Raw genomic sequence first — 8,323 nt, forward strand, 5'->3', positions numbered from 1 at the left:
CCAGCGCAACAATGGACTGGGAAGCAGGAGGTGTCCATTAATAAGATATTTATTAATTAATTTATGTAAGCAAATTAGAACCAACAGATTACAGTGGCCACTAATGTTGTGGCAACACAAAGACAAAATATCCTTTTTAGTAGAGTACAACCATAGAGCTGACACTAGAGTATGAAGTTACAATGGCTACCATTTATGTCACCCCCCAATACAAGCAGAGAACAGACACCAGGGAAATGAATGCAAATATACAGGAAAGTGGTATTTTTGTCCCATCAACCCTCACCCTCCAAACATCAATACGACTTGATTTCTTTGAGTGGAAGGCAGTGGCAGGGAGTGTGTCACTACCTTATTGTGCCAAATTATAAATATTCAAAAACTATATATTAATCAGTCCTAACTTCGATCTAATCACAGTAATCAATGATTATTCTGTAGGACAAGATGGCTTTTGGCATGAGAATGACCTTCTACGCCAGTACTTCTTGGCATTTTTTAAAGAAATTCCTTCCAGTCTGACATATTTTTCGCCGACTATTTCTCACCTAACCTGGAGAAGCAAGTAAGAGATTGGTTTAGGTAGTTGTCACAAAATACTATGTATCACCTGTTGTTTCTTGTTGAAATGTATGACCCTAAACAGATGGGTGTTTATAAACTTGCACTATGTTTGAGTTCTTCCCGGCTTCCTAACTTTCATTAATTGAAAAAAGCCTCTGGCGGAATTGCATCACCTGTACTGTTGTGCTTTGTCTAATGCTTGGCTGTCCATATGCTCTGTTCTAAGACCAATGTATTAGATATTTTGTCAGATAACAATTTTTACAGAAAATACCTTTAGCTAATAATCAATTGTCTTTATTTTTATAGATCAGTGATGTTACACTTGCATCAAAAATTGGGGTAAATCATTTATGTGAAGATTTTCTGGAAGAAATCCTCTGTCCTGAAGATGGCCGTGACATCTATTTCCGAAAAGACACTTGAGATAATGTCTAATTTAATATATGGTTGAAACATGTCGACTCACTATCTCTCATAAGACTGCTAATGATAGCTGTCTGATGAATTAATTATTGCTAAAAGTATTGTTCACTGAGTGACATAGACCCCTTTGACTTTATGGTATAGTCTTTATTGTGTTTACATTCATGCATTCATTTGTGCAGTCTTTTGAAGCACTTCTGTTTTAACCTTTGTACTATTAAATAAGCTTAATTTTGCTAAAATCAATTCATATTGTTTTTTGTTATCTTAGTTCGTCATGTTACTGCGCAAGCACTGTATTATGCTATGTGAATGTCCAATATCGTGTGACAACCACTCCAATCTCTAACTCCCAGGCCTGTGTAGAGAGGGGTAATCACTCCTCTGTGTTTTGCATCTAATTTTGCCTTTACACTCCAATTTCAGAATCAATCCCAATGTAACAAAACATTTGGGAGTTTAACTTTTATTCTATACCAGCATACAGGGCCTACACACTAGATAGCTTTTGGGGTTTAGTTCTACTTACAGGAGAGGTCTAGACTGGACATCGGGGAGCCTCAGGGCACTGCCAGGATTGTAAAAGGGGGTCAGTCAAGGTCTCTGCTGAGTCCTCCAAGGGGTCCCAAGTCAGCTTCCAAGTCTCCTGGCTCCTCTGTAAGATGATGCCTCTCTCTGATGGGATTTTCACGCCAGACTTCAACAGCACGTCACCTCATGGGATTAGTGGCAAGAGCCCTGCTCTGAGGCAAGGTGGCTTAGTTTTAGGGAAAATGACATCAAAAATGTGTCATGATTCTCGCAAAAGGGATTTGCTAATGCTCACTACATCCTACCCCCTGTGTGCTGATGGGACAAGGGAATGTGGGAGTGCTTTGGGATTTTAGGGGAGGAGAGCATCATCTTACTTCGACAGGTGGGCTCGGTCATGTTTTTGCACTTAAAATCTCACTACCTTGCAAGTACCCCTAACTTCCAAAACTTTTCATGTATGAATACATTTTTGACAACTATTTTTTACTGCAAGTCAAATGACACTAATCAGAAGTCTGTATGTCATTCCTGTGCAGAGCTACAGTTTTTGTTTATTTACTCCAGAGCCATATCATTGAAAAACCTGGCCCTTTACGGGCGTCATACTAATCATAATTTTAACGCTTTATCAATTCTTCACATCACTGGTAAACACAAGGAGGGCCACATCACATTTTCATGAATAACTTTAGTTGTGTTGATCCCACCAAAATCGCATTGGCATGGTCAGAAGGAATTCACTGTCCTCTTTCCAAAAATCCTACAATGACTGTGGTGCGATGAATATTGTCAATTTTACATGATATAATACATTTCTCGCATTGTAGTCAATAGGCAATCTCAATCCTTATCTCGCTAGTCCCCCACCCTCCTGGGGCACATGACGTCAGCAGATGGTCTGTGTTTAGATTAGCCTATCCATTCCAAGGGCTAATGACTAAGCTAATGCACTTTTTTATTGAGACTTATGACCTGGGGTCTAGAACAGACCCACTCTTATCTGGTCCAGCCCAGGTCTCCTATCTCAAAAATATCTAAGGTTGTATTTTTAAGGGAAGGCACTGAGGTTTGAAGTTGCAGGCTTAGATCTCCAGGACAACAGGGACCCTGGAATGCAGTTTTCAAATCTTGAAGAAATGGCAAGCAGCACAAGGCCTTTCAAACTCAGCCGCAAATTGCCTTTTAACTCACATTTCACTTTTAAATAAACTCTTCGAAGGCATACAGTTTCAGCATATATAAGTGTCACTACAAAGTTGTCCCTAGCATACAGCTGTTAAATAAGAGCATCATCACACGTTTAGTGGCTTTGGTGAACATTTTGCTTTACAGATTGTCACTTTAGAGGGAAAACGAAAATACAATTTTATTTATTTCACCCATGAAAGTAACTCCATTTTCATGCAGCTGCTTGAACCCAGTGCAGTATCCCATTATAGATTCTGTGGACTGCTGTTTCATATGTGATGGGCTTGTGATAGACAGAAACCAAGTTCACATTTTGAAAAAGTATTGCGAACATTTTGCCGAACATATTAGTCTTGGAGAGAAAAACAAAATGACCTGCTTTTATTTATTTGCCATGCAAAGTGCTTCGTTTCCGTAAGGCAGCTTGAAATACAATTCTGGCATTTCACTTGAGATGCTGGGCACTGCTGTTTCAGAGAACATCAGTGCAGCACTCCATAGATTTATTAACACGTTGGGACCACATGTGTTTTGCTTCCTTCATGCATGGCAGTTTGCAACTTTTAGCATCTGGAAGTTTTTAGGCCCAATGTCTCTCCTTATTACTTTGGTTCCATAGGCCTTAGGTTGGACATCATCTCGGTATAGGCTTAGGAATTTGGTGAGTCCTTATACTTGACTCTGGCCTCTCTATTTCTCTTATCCAGGGGCCTTTTCCCCCCACAACACAAGCATGAGAATAGCGCACAATGTTCAGAGCACAAAAACACTCTTGGTACAGATGACCAGGCAAAAACTCTTCCACCCAAAATAACATGAACATGCACAGAGCCACACACATTTAAAGGACTGCATGAGAGTATACTCTGTCCCTCAAAGACTCTAAATAGAATCAGCCGGATGTCCCCACAAATGAACAATAGACCTGCACAGAAGGTGGCAGGCAAAGTAGTATAGCAGGCCAGACTCATATGGATTTGCCTTCCCATATCATGAAAGCCAAGCCAGAACAGCAAGAACCATCACAAAAGGTGACAATATCTGAACAATTCTGAAACGGCAGACCATAAGGGTCCTTCTAACGTAAACGTTCCCTACCGAGAATGCATCTTTATTTCACTCCACCTAACTAAATTCACACAAGTAAACCTCACGCATAGCAGCAAGTGTGTATAACTTCAACATGCTAATGGAGCAACACCATTGCTCACTTCTCTAGCACACACTCTGACAACAGGGGATACCGAGGTCTGTGAGGTGCTGATTTTAAGTGATAGACCATGGGCTCTTGTATCTGCATACAAAACACACTCCTATAAAACACACTGAAGGTTCTCTAAGTCAATAACCACAGAGAATCACACCCACTTTCAAAGATCCACATCACAGGATTCACATCTGCCTCTCCCTCTCTCCCATTACATAAACCTCTCTGTCTTCTCTTGCAGGGCCACATGCAGCAAGGCCATCAAAATGGTATAAGAGACTATCAAGACGGCATTACATTACATATATTAATATGAACTGTTGCACTACTCTTACATGGCTCCTGCATTGGAGGATTCTATAAACATTATTTTGAGGACCATTAAACATCGCTGAGAACCTTGCCTCATGGGCAATATTGGGGAGGTGTTCCAGTCACTTCACTGGAAACCGTCACTCCATCTCTGTCTTTCTCTCTTGTTCCCTCTTTTCCACATTCTCCTTCTCTCCCTCTCTCGCGCACACACTCTCTCTGCCGTTTGCCTTCTATGAAGGAGCTGCTCGTCCCCATTACACTTCTTGCCTCTGTTCCTAGCCAAGCCTGCTCAGAGCTTCCCTTGAGGTATTGCTTTGTTTGTCTCTTGTGAAGGCATGCTTAGAGGGTGAGAGGTTTGACTACATATATTGATGGCTGCTTTCCCTTAAAAAGCCTAATGATCTGACTGTTTATGTTAATTTTATTTAAAGCACACATTGCAACCTTAATTGCCTCTTTGCAGTGAACATGTGATGAGTTACTCGACGATTTCTGATATGATTTGTGCTGTTTGTGTCTTTAGTGGCCTGCCAACATGTGTATATGTTTGCAGAAACCATGCCTAGTTGACCCTTGTGACTCAAATAAACTCTTCAACCCTGCTTTGTTTGTATTACTTGGGCTCTTCGGGCCAAAAGGAAGGGTTGTCAATTGACACAGACTCATTGCTGTTAGGGGTGTACCGAACTTCGGCTTCGAGTAAGTATTCAGATGAATTCTGGCTGAAAAAAAGCTATTCGGCTCCGGCTGAATAGTTTCTTGCTATTCGGCTCTAGCAGAATACTTTGACATTCTCATTTGAATACAATGCAACATGAACTCAGAAAGGCAAATGTAGACTTCAGTTTGCAAAACTGAATAGAATTAGACCAGACAAATTGCTACCACATAGCTGAAAGATATCTTATATTGTAATCTGCTCTCTAGAGCATGTTTTGTTACAGATTCTTAGACAAAAAAAAAGGTGCTCACCTTTTATACTTAGCCTGCATCAATACAGGAACATCTTTTCTTTTGGCGCATGTTTATATGTAATGTGCACTTTTTTCAGTTGGAAAAACAAACTGAAAGAAATGTGCATCGATACTTGTTCCTGTCATGTCACTTCCCATTGCGTACGTCATAGTGCCCCCCCCCCTTTTCTTTTATTAAGGACTTGAGTCCTGAGTTTAACATTATTTGACATTTTATCAGAAATTACAAGTTGCATATGTGTATTGGCAAGAAAGAGTGGCTAGGATAAGTAAAAAGTAAGCAGCATTTGTTTGGGTGGGGGGAATAGTTGTGAGATGGAGTTCACGCATTTCAGATTTCCTCTTCACTTGTGTCCTGCATGAGCCGACATGAACCATTTCATACATTTCTATGTAAGCTGCAAAGATGTTTTATAACTTGGGCTTTCCAACTGGATAGAGAATGCAATGCATCTGATTCACAAAGGCAGTCCTTTTGCATTTGTGAAGCCTCCTGCTTTAACTGGCACTGAACATGCAACAATCTTCTGTACATTTGGTCCCTTCATTTTGGTTGAATCTACTTTATTTCTGACTTTTATACTTTTCGGTACAGCCCTAATTGCTGTGGGGGCCTTATGCAAGTTTGAATCACCCATTACCATGATGGTGTGCACATAAAACAAATACTCACCAAATCAGCTAGGTATGTAAAACGCACCACTCCGGTGGACATGGGCTGCAGGCGTTGCTACCCGCACACATCAGAATACAGCATGGACTATGACAAATTCGGCCGTGCTGGTCACATAATTCTCTGCCTACTTACACCAGACTATGCCTCAACACCTCTGACATCAGTATGCTACGAAGACCTATGACAAAATTTGGCATGTGGAACACATAGCAGGCCTTTAAAACTCACGCCAATCATCTCCTGACTCCTCTGAGTACCCATCCACATGGCTGACCTCATAGGTTGCTCTCTGCTGGAACCAGGCCAGCCCTGCTAAGCCTTATTTGGCCAAATGCACACATGCATTCTAATCTTATTCCATGACCTCCAACACTTTGGACTTCGGTCCCTGAGGGCGTTCCCACCATCAGCGCATTGAGACTATAATAATGGTAAAGGGCGCTATATAAATGACAAATACAATTATTTAACCTTTACGATTTCTTCAGGAACACACTGGAAGAAATCCTTCTTGCATGTTCTTTTCTTTATTTTGCAATACGGCCTCACACCTGAAGGTTTAAACGAAATTCTCTATACCTGTTTATTAAAATGCTCACCAAACTGTCCCCTCACTGGTGCTTGGCTAGCAACAGGCTATTTCAATGAGTGTCTAATCAGCCAAAGAAGCACATTTAATTACTAAATTACAAAGCGAAAATTGAAAAGCTAATGAATTCTAAACTCCGAGATATGTTTTGTTTCTCGGGCGTCAGTAAGCACATTTGGATGGCTGCTAATGTGCGGTGCTTACAGAGCAGCACGATTTACAATATTCGTTCCACTGCTTTGAACTAATCAGCTTTCTAGTTCTGATGCAGACGGGAGGGAAACAGGCCACATGCTAAGCTTCGAATCTTTTGAATCCTTGTTCTTTGATCCCTTCAGAAATTAAGATATTAGTCACCCCTATTTGAAAGTCATGAAGATGTTTGGGATGTTAGCGAAAAGAAGCATATTTTCTTCAAGATAACGATAGTCAAGTTTGATATCTATTATTTGGAGGTGTCAACAATGCCGAAAACAGGGTCTGCGCCCTGACCAGGCTGCGTCACACGCCAAGTGTTGTTCTTGAATGCACGAATGTTGGTTTGCCCATTGTGGGATGACCTAAATCACATCTAATTGACTGCACACTGAACAGCTTGAGCCTAAATTATCTACAGTGAGTTGCACTGCACCAAAGGCATTTTAAAATGGGTCAGGATCATTTAGCTGTAGTCTCTTGAATTTTCCTGATATCATTTACATTAGAAATCTCCAACACGCCTTTATCAAACTGACTCAGTGACACATTTATTAAAATGACAATTATGCACCAGACCAGGAACATTTTGTGGTAAGCGGAACCCCTTGATTTTAAGCCATTGTTGCGTGGCATACGGATTACGGGCACGTTTTAGAACAGGTAGCAGGTAGCGGCCTGGTTGGACGCACCCATATAGCAATAGAAAGATATTACTCTTCATAGGGAATTGTCTATCTTTGACCGTCCAGATGCCTGCCCTCTGCTTCCATGTTTTACCAGTGAGTGCTGGTGGCTATTCACTTTATAGATTTAATTTTTAAGACACCCTAAGTGATGGGTTAGAACAAGGGTCTGCAACCTTTGGGTCTCCAGATGTATTGGAATGTAACTACCATCAGCCTCATTCACTGCAGTCAATGGTGAGGGATCATGGGAGTCATAAAGGCAAATATCTGGAGAGTTGCAATTTGCAGAGCCCAGGGTACGTATTTTCCAGGAGTAGATTTAACATATTAACATAAACATGTACACTGTATTTTTCGGTGGTGGCACATCACTTAAAGACAAGGGTGGTCAGTAGTTTATGAGCTCAAGTGCATATACATCAAAGTGAGTCATTGGATTTCTCGGTTGGCTGTCCATTTCGATTATACTTCAAGAAATACAATCAGTACAGTTAAAATCCTATGATTATGTCAAGGTCCACAAAGGAAGACGTGCACGCGTTATCAAAAAAGTGTGCATTATGCATGGTGGTGCCTCATTCGAATAGGCTCAACTTGTCTGGCAGCTTAAAAATCCCTCTTAGCTGACCCTGGATGCTGGACTGACCTTGACAAATGAATCCAATACAACAAACTCCCATACTGCCAGTGAGCAGCAAAGATCTAAGCACTGAAGCAAAATGAACTTCAGCATCGATTCGCCATAGAAGGCTGGGCCTGCTCAGCAAAATAATGTTGTTATAGCAAGTCAATAATTGGGCTATAAAATCCAAGCCCTTATTTGCAACAGTGGGCCTCAATACGAGGTGGGCGCAAAGGAATACCGGGAACCGTTAAGGACATTGGTGCCGGTAATCCCTTTGCGCCCTATTCCGAGGTCCCTTTGTGGGTCCCGCTAAGGCCGCCTGGTTTTACTGGGGGCTCAAA

This window comes from Ambystoma mexicanum, chromosome 4p (assembly GCF_040938575.1).
Source record: "Ambystoma mexicanum isolate Mex_15411 chromosome 4p, UKY_AmexF1_1, whole genome shotgun sequence".
Taxonomy (NCBI): Eukaryota; Metazoa; Chordata; class Amphibia; order Caudata; family Ambystomatidae; genus Ambystoma; species Ambystoma mexicanum.